The sequence below is a fragment of the Pelodiscus sinensis genome, chromosome 3, assembly GCF_049634645.1.
Source record: "Pelodiscus sinensis isolate JC-2024 chromosome 3, ASM4963464v1, whole genome shotgun sequence".
Lineage (NCBI taxonomy): Eukaryota > Metazoa > Chordata > Testudines > Trionychidae > Pelodiscus > Pelodiscus sinensis.
In genome coordinates, this window is record NC_134713.1 from 45183213 (window position 1) to 45198908 (window position 15696).

The window sequence follows — 15696 nt, forward strand, 5'->3', positions numbered from 1 at the left end:
ATATCTTTTTAGTGACCTTTCTAGCGAGCTCTGAAAATCTTCTGCAGGCATTTACTTAGTAATAAACTGGTCTTATCAATTTCTGCTGCAGATTTCCATGACTGCTCCATAAAGGAGGACAGAAATGATGCTGGTGTTTTGTATTTTTCTGGTAGTGCCAATTATGCTACTGTTCCACATCTTATCAATTTTAAAAGAGTTGTTTGCTTCTTTTGGTATTTGTTTCTTGACATCTAGCATGGTCTCTCTGTCATTGCACATCTTTCTCCTTAGATAAGTAAAGAGACTTACTACTTCTTTTGTTCCTTCATCCTATCTGATGGTTACTTTTCGGACAGTGATAAACATATATCTTATCTTCCACTTGTGGATAAAAAAAACAGTTTTTTTTATTATAGCTCTCAAATGGTGGGTCTTTTCTTTCATTAAGTGATGAATAGGATAATGTCACTGGCAAAAATGAGATTATCCAATTATGTTTATTGTGTAGCCATAACATTTCTCTATTGTCCTCTGTGATTATTTGCTCAGGATGTACTCAATGACCAGTGCAAACAATAGTGGGGACAAAGCACATTCTTACCTTACACTAGACATCACTGCAAACCATTGGCTGATATCATCATCTCTGAATACATATTTGGCATTATGATATAGATTCTTGATTATTCTAATTATTTTTGTTGGTATTCCATAATTTTCCAAAGACTGTCTCCAAAGACTGTCTCATTATATGCTGTCAAAAGCCTTCTTACAAGATGACAGTCAACATTTGCAAATTTCCCCCCTAATTTATCACATCTCAGAGATATGACTCAAAAGGGGCCTGGTTTTTAGTCGTGAGCATTTTTAATAGTATTGTGTAGTGAAACACTGTGAAAACAGATGGGATGTAATCATTTTTCACCACACTTCTATGAGTAGCATCCTTACCTCTATTGACTGCAGAAACTGAACAATAAGTAGCTTACCCACGACCACACAGTGAGTCACAGTTAGGATTGAAACACTTCAAGTCCCAACCCTGTTCTCATTCCTCCAGACACTATCTTACTTCCAAAGGTGCTGACCATTCTCGGTTCATACTTTAGGTGCAGAAGAGAGTGTTCAAGAATTCTAAAAGGCAGACCACATGAGTTTCAAGTTGGGTGCACAGAAAATGACTGCACAATTAGTGGCCTCTTGTGAACATTTTGCTTTAACTTAAAAGAACAACAAATGGTCTGGTAGCACTTTATAGACTAACAGAAGTGGGCTCTGCCCACAAAAGCGCATGATACCATCTACAAGTTTTGTTAGTCTGTAAAGTACTACCATACCATTTGTTGTTTTTTAAATTTTATCCTGTACAGACTAACTCGGTTACCCCCTGAAGATTTTGATTTAAATGATTCATCCAGTATTGCTACAAAGCTTATGACAGAGACAGGACTGGAACTCAGTTCTCTCTTGGTGGAATATACCTTTATTAATCATAATATCTTCCTTTGTCTTCCTGAAGTTCTTTGATTTATCCTCCATACACCTTAAAAATTCAGTAACAAATGAGGTAGGAAACCACAGACTATAAGTAATTTACTACTCAGCTCTGTCTCATTTCACGAGCCTTAGCCATTCCATGCACTGAAAGGTTTAGTGGTTCAGTGGAAAAAAGATAAACAATCATGTAATTAAAGACTATATCAAAATGGATGTGAACATGGAAGCAAAATTAGGGGTACACAAGTAACTTTAATTTTGATGTTGCCTAATTTTGCATGTTTGACTCTGCAATCTCAATCATATTCTTTTAGCATAGCATTTTAATAAGCAGCATATTTTATTATGTGATACTTCCTTCCTTCTTTCCTCTTTATCCACAATCAAGCAAAATTATAGGCCTTTAGCACTTCACACAGTCCTTTACAGTTTGATATAAATTACCTTATGTGGAATACCCTTTTGAGGAGGATACATAAGACAGCGAAACAGTGAATTATGTAATCACAAGTATCCTCAGTTTATAGGAAGCACAGCTCAGTACTTATATTTAGCAGATTTACTCTGAAAATAGCATAGTTAAGTAGCTGAGTTAAAAACTGGGTTGTTGTCTTTACTTGAGTAATCTCTCAGTATGATGTGAAGCTTTTTATAATAGTAAGGGCTGTGAAGCATGCATTCTTCTTTACAGCAGTTAGTACAAGTAATTAGATTTGATCTCATGGTTTCCTGGATCTTAACACAGGGCTCCTGTCTATAGGTCAAAGGGAATTTTGTGTGTGTGTGTGTGTGTGTGTGTGTGTGTGTGTGTGTGTGTGTGTGTGTGTGTGTGTGTGTGTGTGTGTGTGAGAGCACATAAATGCTGGGGGGAGGGAGGTGAAGTGAGAAGCAGATGAGAAGATGATGTCTGGGCAAGGTATACTTAATACTGATGAAATATTAAGGGATTTTAACAGTTAGCTTCTAAAGGTAATAGTGATTTTTGACAGCACATCGCTTGCCTAAATCTGAAAAAAAAGTTTCATAGAGAATGGGAATGGCATGTCTGTGATACCAGGGGAATCCCCCTACAAATTGAAAATTTCTGCTGCAAACTAGGAAGCTGTTACTGATTTTCAAAAAAAAAAAAAAAAAATAGTTGGCAAAACTTTTATAATGGATCATGTTAGGCAAACTAAATATAAATGTTACACACACAAAACTATGTTACAAGAACATTATGAAGATTGAAAATTCAAACATTCAAAAGTTAGGAAATGCCACAATTGAGGTTGCAACATTTATTTTTTAACCTGTAATTTTCTGAATTGCATGATCCCAGGCCATTTTTTCCATTGGACCCTGGGCTTATTCAGTGAACGAGACAGACAGGGCTCGGTTACTTAGTGGCTGTTCTATATGTTGTTTTATCCTTCTTGTTAAATTTGAGGCACTATGTTTTATTTACTGCATATTATTCAAAGCCCATTCTGAAGGCATGATTATTTTACTCATGGGATTTTCTATGGAGCTCACCCTCAAAAGTATCGGAGTGCTTCACAAACAATTAATTTATCTTTGCAAAACTCCTTTGAGTTGTGGAGATGCTGGTAGCCCATTTTGCAGGTAGGGATTTGAGGCACAGAGAGACTGCAGTCAAAATATCCATATCCATTCATTTGGGTTCTCAATTTCAGGCAACTGTTTTTCAGACTACTTAGAATTATAATGCACATTGTGTATGTATAGCTTTATACAGCTGCTGCTGACTTCAGTTGATATTGTGAATGCTCAGTACTTCAGGATCTCAAGTGAGGTACACAGAAAAATGAGAAATATACAAATAGTGATGGCCCGTGAAAAGCCTGATTTTAATGATTTAGCATCACACAGGAACTAGGGCTATGTCTAGACTGCAGGCCTCTTTCGAAAGAGAGCATCTAGACTGCATGGAGAAATTTCGAAAAAGCGGCTTGCTTTTTCGAAAGAAAGCATCCAGTGAGTCTGGATGCTCTCTTTCGAAGACGCCCTATTTACATTGAAGAACGCCTTCTTTCGAAAGAGAAACTTTCGAAAGAAGGCGTTCTTCCTCATAAATTGAGGTTTACCGCCATCAAAAGAAAAGCCGCGTTCTTTCGAATTAATTTCGAAAGAACGCGGCTTGAGTCTGGACGCAGGGGAAGTTTTTTTCGGGAAAAGGCTACTTTTCCTGAAAAAACCCCTGAGTCTGGACACAGCCTAGGTGACAGAAGCACATATAGACTCCAATTTGCCATCAACTGCTTTAATTTGGGACAGTCCTTTCTCTTCCTGCATCACTTTCTCTCTGTCATCCCCTTCCTCCATCTTCCTCCATCTCCTTGAAAATGATCACACTTGACCAAGTTGTAAGTTTTTGGAAGACGGCAGTTCGCAATCAGTTGATGCTTTGATTTTAACATCTAACATTTCTGAAGATTCCATCTTCTGCTACAAATTTTTGAGTGCTTGACTTCACAACTTTCATAATTTGCTTTTTAACAATGTTTTTGTGTATAATTTCTAGGTTTTTAAAAAAGACAACTGAAAAAACTGAAAGCCTTTCCCTTGATATACCGTTGACATCTGAATGGGCCATTAGCAGTGTTGGGATCATTAGATACATAGCACAGATCTTTAAGAGTATAGGCAGTCCCCGGGTTACGTACAAGATAGGGACTCTAGGTTTGTTCTTAAGTTGAATCTGTATGTAAGTCAGAACTGGCATCAGCCGCTGCTGAAACTGATCAGTTTCAACAGCGGCTGAATCTGGACGCCAGTTCTGACTTACATACGGATTCAACTTAAGAAACCCAGGCGTCCCCAAGTCAGCTGCTGCTGAAACTGATCAGCGGCTGATTCCAGGAAGCCCGGGGCAGAGCAACTCTGCCTCGGGCTTCCTGTAGTCAGCCCCTGGTCAGTTTCAGCAGCGGCTGACTTGGGGACGCCTGGGGCAGAGCAGCTGTGGTGCTGCTGGGTTGCTCCAGTAGCGCCGAGAAGCGGCGCTACTGGAGCAACCCAGCAGCACCCCAGCTGCTCTGCCCCAGGCGTCCTGATTCAGCCACTGCTGAAACTGACCAGCAGCGGCTGAATCAGGACGCCTGGGGCAGAGCAGCTGGGGTGCTGCTGGGTTGGTACAGTAGCGCCGAGGAGCAGCGCTGCGGGACCAACCCAGCAGCGCCCCAGCTGCTCTACCCCAGGCGTAGGCAAGAAAAGCCTGGTCTGCTGGGGGGGGAGGGGGCCACTAGCTGCACCCCCCCCCAGCAGACCAGGGAGACACGGGTGGCGGGACCGCCCGCGTCCTCCACGGCTTTGCTCCGTCTCCCTGGTCTGCTGACCAGGGAGACAGGGAGCAAAGCCGCGGAGCACGCCCGCAGCGGGACAGCCCAGGCGCACCCGGGCTGTCCTACTGCGGGCGTGCTCCGCGGCTTTGCTCCACGTCTTCCTGGTCTGCTGGGGGGGCTCCCCCCCCCAGCAGACCAGGGAGATGTGCAGCAGATTTTCTCGCCCCAGAGGACGGCGGCGGCGGGACTGCAGTGCATCTGGTCGTCCTGCCGCTCCAGTACTCCGGGGTGAGAAAAGCCCCGTTTGTAACTGCGGATCCGACATAAGTCGGATCCGCGTTACACGGGGACTGCCTGTAACTGATAACAACAGTAGGCGGTCAGCTCTATGTGAACCAGCCACTAGCAGATGGGCTACACAGATATTTGCTATTATTAGAGAAATGGCAAGTCTTGGGAATCTTGGGTTCCATTCATTGAACTAGAGGAGAGTGTTCTCTAGAGGGCACAGACTCTTCTACCTCTTTTCTCCATGCTTGGCCCTTTTTGTCTCATACCGTCCAAAATGTCCCAGGTCCAGTTCTATGTCTTCTCTCACCTGGGTCGTTTATGCCATCCCATTCTTCTTGCTGACCCATCCTAGCCTCATCTCCTCAGGCTTCTCATCCCAGTTCCATCCTCTTTGCCCAGCTAGTTTCAGGCCGAGGTCATGTGTGTGGCTCCTTATGTGCTCTGCCTCGCCTTTCTTCTCATTGGCTCCTTGTCTCAGACTCTTTCTTGGCCAGTCCCTTTTCTCCTCGGGCACTCCAGCTCCTTGTCATGCCTGTCTCTTCTCTCTGCCTCCCTCTCATTCATTCTGAGTCTCAGTCTGTTTCTCCAGGCAGCCCTCACCAGCTCCTTACCCAACCTGAGTGGCCCCTCCCATGGCTCCTTGGCCCAACCATTGCCAATTTCCTCCCTTCAACTCCAGGAATAATTTCCCACCTTTCAAGTCCCAGTCTCATTAAATTCCTTGTCTGAATCTGCTCCATTCCCTCCCCCAATCTGTTTCTTTTTGTCTTCTCTGCATTCAAGTCAGATGGCTTCCTCTTTTATGCCACCTCTATATCACAGGAGTGGAGGTGTTCATTGAGAGCTCAGGAAAGACAGGCACCCTCCTTTAAATTCCAGTGCCATACCCATCCTGCTCTTCATCCCCTCCCCTGCATCAGCCAGGAGCAGCAATTTCAGGGAAAGTATATCTAAGCCCCCACAGCCCTGGGTTGGAGCATGCTCTGTTATGCTGTGGCGATGGCATATGTACAACCTAATAAGTACTAGGAGATGTGGGAGGCTTAAGCCTGCTCGGGGGTGCGGTGGGGGGAGAGGGTGGAATCCAATACCCCACATCCTTATTCTTCTCAGAAACAAAGAAACCTTTGACTGAAATTCCCCACCAACAAATAGAAGTCTGATGTAGACACCTGGCATGGAAAATTTCAGTCCTAACAGTTAACATTTCTACAGAGTCTCAGGATTGTTACCAGGCCTGCCTATCATATATTTACAGCAAGAGTGAGAGAAGAGAACATATGATAGTGCTGGGCAGTACAGACTTTGTCTTCAATGGTGTTGGATGGGAACTATATTCAAAATGAGCAAAACCTGCAGCAGGCTACCACCGGCTAGTGCTAATGAAACCATTGTGCAGGCACCATGCTAGATAAAACTACTTTACTCATTTTTAAAGGAATTATTGGGACTATTTCTATAATCTATTTGTTGTAAAGCAAGTGCCTCAGTCACCCTAAATTCAACTTTACAGTACTCTGAAGGAAGAGAAAAATAACTAAAAAATATTAATGTGCCCCTAAAATAACATTGCTAGTTTTACCATGGCCACATCTGTGGGGTCTCATAGTTTGATAATTTCCAGGGTCAGATTCCACTGGGAAGTAAGGGCTTTATACTGTTGGGGAAATGGGAGTCTCACATTATTTCCAATGGCACAGGACTCCCATTTCCTGCCTTTTAGGGTCATAAAGCATCAGATGCAAACCATGTGATCAGCAATATAAAACCTATTTAAAACAGAATAGAAAAAAAATCAGTAAAAGCCTTTTGGATGTAATTATATTCATGTGTAGAGTTCAAGATGCACATTTGATCCCCAGTGCTGCAAGCTGCTCTGCCCAGTGAAACTCTACTGAAGCCATGGGGCTCTGTATGGGAACAGCACAACTCCCTTTGTGGAACAGGCCTTAGCTGCCAAAGTCAATGGTACCTGAAAGTTCATTCAGTGTTTCCTTTTTTAAAAACAGTTTCTCTGCCTGACCCTCACCAGCTACGATGCGGCTAATTACATTCCATTACATGACATTGACCTGGTCAGTGGTCTTAGGTAAATCATTTAATTCTAAAATTCCCCATCTCTAAGGCTATGTCTAGACTACATCCCTCTTTTGACAGAGGGCTGTAAATTAGACACTTGAAAACTGAAAATGAATTGGGGATTTAAATATCCCACGCTTCATTTGCATAATCACGTCATGGCGCTCTTCCGAAAAGCTGCATTTCAAAAATAAAACCAAGGTCTAGACACAGATGTTTTTGAAAGATCCTGTACTCCTCAAAAAAGGAGGTTTACAAGAACTTTCAAAAAAGCTTGCCATTTTCGAAAGAACTGCATCTAGACTGCGGTTTTACTTTTGAAATTACGCTTTTTCGAAAGAGCGCCATGACATGATTATGCAAAAGAATCATGGGATATTTAAATCCCCACTTCATTTGCAATTTAAAGTGTCTAATTTACATCCGTCTGGTGAAAGACACAGTCTTGACACAGCCTAAGAGGAGGAGTCTAATACTTGCCCACTTTGAAAAAAGACTTTGAGATCTATGGATGAAAAGAACTCTGTAAAAAATAATTATTGCTGTATTATCGTTGTTATTGTACCATTCTTGCTCATATTCCAACCTGTGAAAAGCTCCCTTAGGCTTCATTCAGAAACTCTCTCAGTCTGGCACTTCGTCTCTTTCATGCCATAGACTGGCAGGTGGGTTCAGAAAAATATTGCTCACTGTGCTGTGTTTAGTAATAGTATCCACAGCTGGATGCATATTTTTATCCCAATATAATTTAGACAATGACTTTATTAACTGAAGAGAAATGCCTGGACAACTGCTGTCTCATCTTATTACCCCAAATTCTATGCCAGTAAATAAAATTCTAATATAGTTTTAGATAATTCCACTGTTACTCTTATAAACAAGTAGCATTCAACTCTCCTTGAACAAAGGCTGAAAATGCAAGTTTTGGGAGGGGACAGAATTTGTTCCTCACTGCCAAGGCCAAGTTGGGGCCCGGGTCTGCAGTATATCCCTTCCATAGCAACTGTTCCAGGTACAGCAATGCCTTCTGCTCATCTGCATTTCCTCGTCTGGGTTTTGGGGAATTACCATTCAGGTAGGCATTATACACTTGAGTTAGGTTGGCTTAGTACCCATATTTAATATTTCTTGGGTGTCTGAAAGGAGCTTTTTTTACAAGCTAAGAAGAAAAAGCATCCACATAAGACAGTATTGTGTCATTTACCTTTGATGGACAACAGCATTTGTTATTTGGGGTTCAAATCTGATGGCTCTTGCAAAGCTGAACATAAGACATTCTATATCTTGCACTATTCAGAAGTTCAGACTTGATGATCACATCAATTCTCAGAACATAAGAACAGCCATGAGGCCAATGACAGGTGCCCTCAGAGGGAATGAACAGAAGGAGAATCATCAAGTGATCCCACCTCTGTTGCCCATTCCCACCTTTTGACAAACAGAGGCTAGGGATTCCATTTCTGCCCATCCTCGCTAATAGCCATTAATGGATCTATCCTCCATGAGGCTCCTTTTAGACCTTAAGAATTTAGGAATCTAAGACAGCTCATCTACTTGCATGGACTTGCAGAGACTAGCACAATGGCAAACTGACCGGGGAGCACAAAAACTGCTTCCCAACCAGAGACTAAGAACACCCAGAAGATAGCAGGGATGACCAGGGGCAAGTTGTAGTCTTAGTTGTCATTCCCTTCACACACACACATTGAACTGAGGATTACAGTAACCTGCTCCATCCTAATGGATGGCTCTGAGTGCACTCTTCCAGTTTAAACCTCCAGGCAAGAGTGCAAGCTCTCCCCGTACCTAACTGGGACAGTGCTGCTCCATACTGTCTGAGATCAGTGATTGAATAAAGATGTCAGCATTTGACCCATCAACCCAGTAACTTTTACTAAATGGAATCCAAGCTGATAGAGCACAGATTCCCAAACTTTTTTGATGATTTCCCACTTAAAAATGGCCACCCCTACTATGCCACCCTTACTTCTGCCTTTCAACACTTGGATGCATGGCCAGCAGCTGCTGTATTCCAGCTGAGCAGCTCCGAAGGCAGTGCAGAAGTAAGGGTGGCCATACTGTGACTCCACTATTATAGACTTGCAACCCTGGTTTTGGTCATTACCAGTCTTCCCTCTAAGCTGCATGGCAGCACAGCTTCATAGGTGATTAATCATCCCCGCCCAGTCAGAGGTTTTGGGCTCCATGCACAAAGCTGACTGACTGGGTGAGGCTGTAATCACCTGTGAAGCTGTGCTGCCACCCATTGTAGAAGGAACACTGGTCTTGACTCCCAGTTTGAGAAACACACTGATAGAGCATTCTTCTTGCTTGCTTATAGCTTTACATTATGTACTCCAGCACAGACATAAAATTGTATAATATTCAAAATGCCATACAGAATAAGCAACAAACTACCCATTTAAAACACTATTACCATATTCTGCCTAGGTCTATATTTTATCTGTGAATATCAGCACTTCATTTGAATGAGAATATCCTTGATTATCTTTTGCAGCTGCTGTAGGTACATAGAGGAATATGTTCCTTTGGGAAACACCACAGGTACAGACGAAAGAAACTGCATGTGCCCCTTCAACTGTACTGGTGGCAGTATAAGAGTGTTATAAAACCCACAGAGAAATATAATGAAATACTGATTTGGCATCAATACAAAATAACAAGTGAATCCATTGCACTCTGATACAAACTCTTTTGTCTTTACATTTTGGCCTATTTATTCTGCAGAAGTAAAGGGAAAATCCCAGATTGCTAAGAAATACAAAATGTACAGCTCAGCTGTTTTGCTTTCCGAGTCTCTGATTGCTGTGGAGACACAATATGAAATCCCCAAAATGTAAAGCAAGGTAACAAATGTTGCCACTGTTCTCCAGTAAATAAGCCATCTATCATCAGCTAACACAGTCAGAACAGCATGCCAGATATGACACAGTCACGTAACCTCATTTGTAGGTTGTCTGCAACATTTGTCCTTAATAATACCAAGGTACTTTGATTAAGTTAAGAGCATTCTAGAGCGGTAACAGAATAATATATATAGACTAATTTTAAAATGATATTTGCTTTCAGCATGATATTAAAATGCTTTGAAAATTCTATCTGCTTTATTGTAAATTTAAATATTTTAAGGGAAAACAAAATTTTCTGAAAGTGCCTATATAGAATCTTAGCAAATCTTCATATAATCATATGGCTGGAAGAGACCTTAGGAGGTCATCGAGTCCAGCCCCTGCCCAAAGCAGGACCAACCCCTAATAAATCATCCCAGCCAGGGCTTTGTCAAGCTGAGACTTAAAAACCTCTATGGATGGAGTTTCTACCACCTCCCTAGGAAACCCATTCCAGTACTTCACCATCCTCCTAATTAAATAATATTTCCTAATATCCAACCTAGACCTCCCTCACTGGAATTTGAGACCATTGCTCCTTGTTCTGCCATCTGTCGCTACTGAGAACAGCCTCCACCATCCTCTTTGGAACCTCCCTTTAGGAAGTTGAAGTCTGCTATCAAATCCCCCCTCATTCTTCTCTTCTGCAGACTAAATAAGCCCAAATCCCTCAGCCTCCCCTCATAGGTCAAATGCTCCAGCCTTGAATCATTTTGGTTGCCCTCCACTGGACCCTCTCCAATGCATACACATCCTTTCTGTAATGGGGGGGGGGGGGGGTCCAGAATTGGATGCAATATTCCAGATGTAGCCTTACTAATGCCGAAAAAGGGGGAATAATCACTTCTCTAGATCTGCTGGCAATGATTCTCCTAATGCACCCTAATATGCCATTAGCCTTGTTGGCTACAAGGGCACACATAAGAACATAAGAACGGCCATACTGGGTCAGACCAAAGAACCATCTAGCCCAGTAGCCTGTCTTCCAACAGTGGCCAGCACCAGGTGCCCCAGAGAGGGTGGACCAAAGACAATGATCAAGCAATTTGTCTCCTGCCATCCTTCTCCAGCCTCTGACAAACAGAGGCCAGGGACACCATTTCTATCCCCTGGCTAATAGCCTTTTATGGACCTAGCGTCCATGAAATTATCTAGCTTCTCTTTAAACTCTGTTATAGTCCTAGCCTTCACAGCCTCCTTTGGCAAGGAGTTCCACAGGTTGACGACACGCTGTGTGAAGAAGAACTTTCTTTTATTAGTTTTAAACCTGCTACCCATTAATTTTATTTGGTATCCTCTAGTTCTTCTATTATGGGAACTAATAAATAAATTTTCTTTATCCACCCTCTCCACACCACTCATGATTTTATATACCTCTATCATATCCCCCCCCCCCCCAGTCTCTTCTTTTCTAAACTGAAAAAGTTGCGTTAACCTCTCTTCATATGGGACCCATTCCAAACCCCTAATCATTTTAGTTGCCCTTTTCTGAACCCTTTCCAAGGCTAAAATATCTTTTTTGAGATGACGAGACCACATCTGTACACAGTATTCAAGATGTGGGCATACCATAGTTTTATATAGGGGTAGCAAGATATTCTGTGTCTTATTTTCTATCCCTTTCTTAATAATTCCTAGCATCCTATTTGCCTTTTTGACCGCCGCTGCACACTGTGTGGAAGTTTTCAGAGAACTGTCCACGATAACTCCAAGATCTCTTCCCTGATTTGTCGTAGCCAAATTAGCCCACACCATACTGTACGTATAGTTGGAGTTATTTTTCCCGATGTGCATTACTTTACACTTAAATTTCATTCGCCATTTTGTTGCCCAATCACTCAGTTTGGTGAGATCTTTTTGGAGTCCCTCACAGTCTGCTTCTGACTTGACTATCCTAAACAGTTTGGTATCATCCGCAAACTTTACCACCTCACTGCTTACCCCTTTCTCCAGATCATTTATGAATAAGTTGAAAAGGATTGGTCCCAGGACTGACTCTTGGGGGACACCACTAGTTACCACTCTCCATTCTGAAAATTTACAATTTATTCGTACCCTTTGTTTCCTGTCTTTTAACCAGTTCTCAATCCAAGAAAGGACCTTCCCTCTTATCCCATGGCAATGTAATTTACACAAGAGCCTTTGGTGAGGGACTTTGTCAAAGGCTTTCTGAAAATCTAAGTATACTATATCTACTGGATCCCCCTTGTCCGCATGTTTGTTAACCCCTACAAAGAACTGTAATAGATTAATAAGACATGATTTCCCTTTACAGAAACCATGCTGACTTTTGTCCAACAAATTATATTCTTCTACATGCCTCACAATTTTATTCTTTACCACACAGTTGACTCATATCCAGTTTCTCATTCACTGTAATCCCCAGGTCCTTTTCTGCTACACTGCTACCTACCCAGTCAGTCCTCAGCCGGTAACAATTCTTTGGATTCTTCCATCTCATGTGCAGTTGTCTTTGTTGAACCTCATCAGCCTTCTTTTGTCCCAATCCTCTAATCTGTCTAGGTCACTCTGGACCCTATTCCTACCCTCCAATTTATCTACCTCTCCTCCAGCTTAGTGTCATCTGCAAACTTTCTGAGGGTGCAATCCATCCCCTCATCCAGGTCATTAATGAAGATGTTGAACAAAACTGGCCCTAGAACCGGTCCTTGGGGCACTCCGCTTGAAACCCACTGTCAACCAGACATTGAGTCATTGATCACTACTCGTTGGGCCCGACAATCTAGCCAGCTTTTTATCTACCTTACAGGCCAGTTGCTAGCAAGAATATTGTGGGAGGCCATATCAAAAGCTTTCCTAAAGTCAAGGTATATCACATCCTCTGACCTCCCCATGTCTACAGAGCCAGTTAACTCGTCATAGAAGCTAGTCAGATTGATCAAGTATAACTTGTCCTTGGTGAATCCATGTTGACTATTCCTGGTCACATTTCCCTCTTCCAAGTGCTTCAAAATGGATTCCTTCAGGACCCTTCCATGATTTTTCTGGGATCTGAGGTAAGGCTGACCAGTCTGAAGTTCCCTGGATTGTCCTTCTTCCCTTTTTTAAAGATGGGCACTACATTTGCCTTTTTCCAATCATCTGGGATCTCTCCCAATCGCCATGAGTTTTCAAAGATAATGGCCAAAGGCTCTGCAATGACATTTGCCAACTCCCTCAGTACCCTTGGATGCATTAAATCCAGACCCATGGATTTGTGTATGTCTACTTTTTCTAAATAGTTCTTAACCTGGTCTTTCTCCACCGAGGCCTGCCCATCTCCCTCCCATACTGCGTTGCCTAGTGCAGTAGTCTGGGAGCTGATCCTGTCTGTGAAGACAGAGGCAAAAAAAAAGCATTAAGTACTTCATCTTTTCCCACATCATCAGCAATGAATAATCAAGATTTTTTTATTTAATCACCTTTTGCAGCATCTTTACTTCTATTTTTACCTCTTAACACATGAATGCCTGCTTCATTTAAAGATAACTTGGGTCTGAAATTGACCTTTTTTCTGTAAATGTGATTTCTGATTTACAGATTGAAATATGAAATTACTTTCATGCTTATTGACTCTTAGGATGTTTGTTTTCTTTGATACAATGGAATTTAGATTCAAAAGGTGATTCTGCTCTTCTAGAAAAGGAAGCATTCGTGCTTCCTGCTAAGCACCCCATTACTAATATTTATATAATCAAAATGGATTTTTCAATAGTGATATGTTCTAAATGAAAGCTAAAATAATTATTGCTTCTCACTTTTAAATTCATGTAGTTTCTTTATATTTCAGAACATGACCTTTCTATGACTACACAGATTTTTTTCATAGATTTGGGGTAATGTAAGATACATGTTTCATTGATTTGAAAACTTTTAACAACATTATAGCAAATCAGTTAGGCAGCTACAGATCATCTAGGATTTGGAAAATTTTAATAAAATTCTATCTATATACCACTCTGGATATCCTCAATTCTTGTCTTCATCATCCAGTTACTATACAGTATAAGTCTTCATTAGAAAATATAAATATATTCAAAACCAAAATAAGTTAAATTTTCTAATTATTATTGTAATTGCTTCTGGAAAGAAACCCTGACTCGGTATGTTTTTTCATACTGTTAAGCCAAACACAGATTTAACATACTGTGCCAGATGCAAAGCCAAATGAAGAAAATGGGAAGACTTCTACTGACTTCAAAGGGCTTTGAATCAGGCCCATAGTTAATAACAATAATGGTTTTAGGTATGAAATGAAATAGTAAATTAGTGAATGACAGGTTTTGTGGAAATCTGTAAAACCCTAAGGCTATGTCTACACTACACATTTTGCTGGAAGAGGCAATGCAAATGAAGCATGGATTAGCATTTTCTCATGCTTCATTTGCATAATCTTTTCCAATCCGTTTTTGCTCAAGGGGTTTTTGCGCAAAAACAAGCAATGTGGTCGTGGCTGTTTTGCACAAAAACCCCTTTTTGCACAAGATCCTTATGCCTCTTAGGGGAAATAGATAGTATAATGAGCTTTTGTGGGCACAACCCACTTCTTCAGATGACAAACAGAACTGGGTTGTACCCACGAAAGCTCACGGTACTATCAAAATCCTTATGCACAACTCACTTCTTCAGATAACAAACAGAAGTGGGTTGTGTCCATGAAAGCTCATGAAACTATCTTTATATTTTTTGGATAGTCTCTTAGGTGCAGGACCATTGTTGATTTGAAATAGTTACATGAGCACCTTTTCTAATTTCATATCCCAAACTATAAATATTAGCAGGGATGTTATTTCTCACCATTCTTAGATTCTAATTTCTTATGGCAAATTGCAGGGCATTCTTAGATTTCCAAGAGCACAAGAAACTTCAGAAAAAAGAGGCAATCTCAAATTTCTGTTTAGCATTCAGGCGATTGTCTTCTGTTTTTATTTTGGTTTGGCTTGTTAAAGGGAGCTGTTATGTACTTTGTCTAATGCTGCTGGTAACAGTTTTGGTAACGTGGATCTTTGTTTTTATGACAGGTTTTATGGCATATGTAATATATGTGTTTCTAATTTTTGTAATAGGTATAGCTAGTTTCTCTGGCACGAGGCACTAAAACAAATTAACAAAATGCTTACTCCCAAAACCAAATATTTATGCACCAAGAAAGTTCACATTTATGTTTTGATATAATGAAAAAGGTACTACTAAAAATTAGTGACCTGCATAAAAGATGGAAATACCTCCAGAAACTCTGTGCCTTATTGATTTATATTCACTTTTTAGATCTCAACAAAATATTTTCTCTCATGCTTTTACCTCTAAATTTCAGTCTCTTACCCTGCCATTATTTGATAACTTTGCGGTAGTATTATTCAACTCTTCCAAGCCTTTTGAATACTACTAGCAAGACAACATGCAACCCCCACCAACCAATTCCATTATTATATATAATTGATTGATCTTGAAAGCAAACTTCTCTCACATGGGCCAAATTCATTTTTTCCACTGAATAAAACAAAACACTTCTTTCATTGTTCTTAACCTTAACTTTATTTGGATTATAATTCTGAAAGTAATTCAATGTACTTATGAACAAATATCAAATCTTCTAAACTGGATAGACCCATAAAATGTACTAGTGTTCTTCAATTATGGTAACTAAATTGTTATAT